This window comes from Rhincodon typus, chromosome 35, assembly GCF_021869965.1.
Source record: "Rhincodon typus isolate 14 chromosome 35, sRhiTyp1.1, whole genome shotgun sequence".
NCBI classification, from domain to species: Eukaryota; Metazoa; Chordata; class Chondrichthyes; order Orectolobiformes; family Rhincodontidae; genus Rhincodon; species Rhincodon typus.
In genome coordinates this window covers 13,238,496-13,238,980 of record NC_063366.1, presented here as the reverse complement: position 1 = coordinate 13,238,980, position 485 = coordinate 13,238,496, and positions in this window count along the sequence as shown.

Genomic DNA, 485 nt, shown 5'->3' with positions numbered 1-485 from the left:
GGGAGGAAGGACAGGTTAGGGAGGCAGGGACGAGTTGTTCTGGTTTTGGGATGTGGTAGGGGGAGGGGAGATTTTGAAAGTTGTGAAGTCCACATTGATACCATTGGGCTGCAGGGTTCCCAAGCGGAATATGAGTTGCTGTTCCTGCAACCTTCGGATGGCATCGTTGTGGCACTGCAGGAGGCCCAGGATGGACATGTCGTCTGAGGAATGGGAGGGGGAGTTGAAATGGTTCGCGACTGGGAGGTGCAGTAGTTTAGTGCGAACCGAGCGTAGGTGTTCTGCAAAGCGGTCCCCGAGTCTCCGCTTGGTTTCCCCGATGTAGAGGAAGCCACAACGGGTACAGCGGATGCGGTATACCACATTGGCAGATGTGCAGGTGAACATCTGTTTGATGTGGAAGGTCTTCTTGGGGCCTGGGATGGGGGTGAGGGAGGAGGTATGGGGGCAGGTGTAGCACTTCCTGCGGTTGCAGGGAAAAGTGC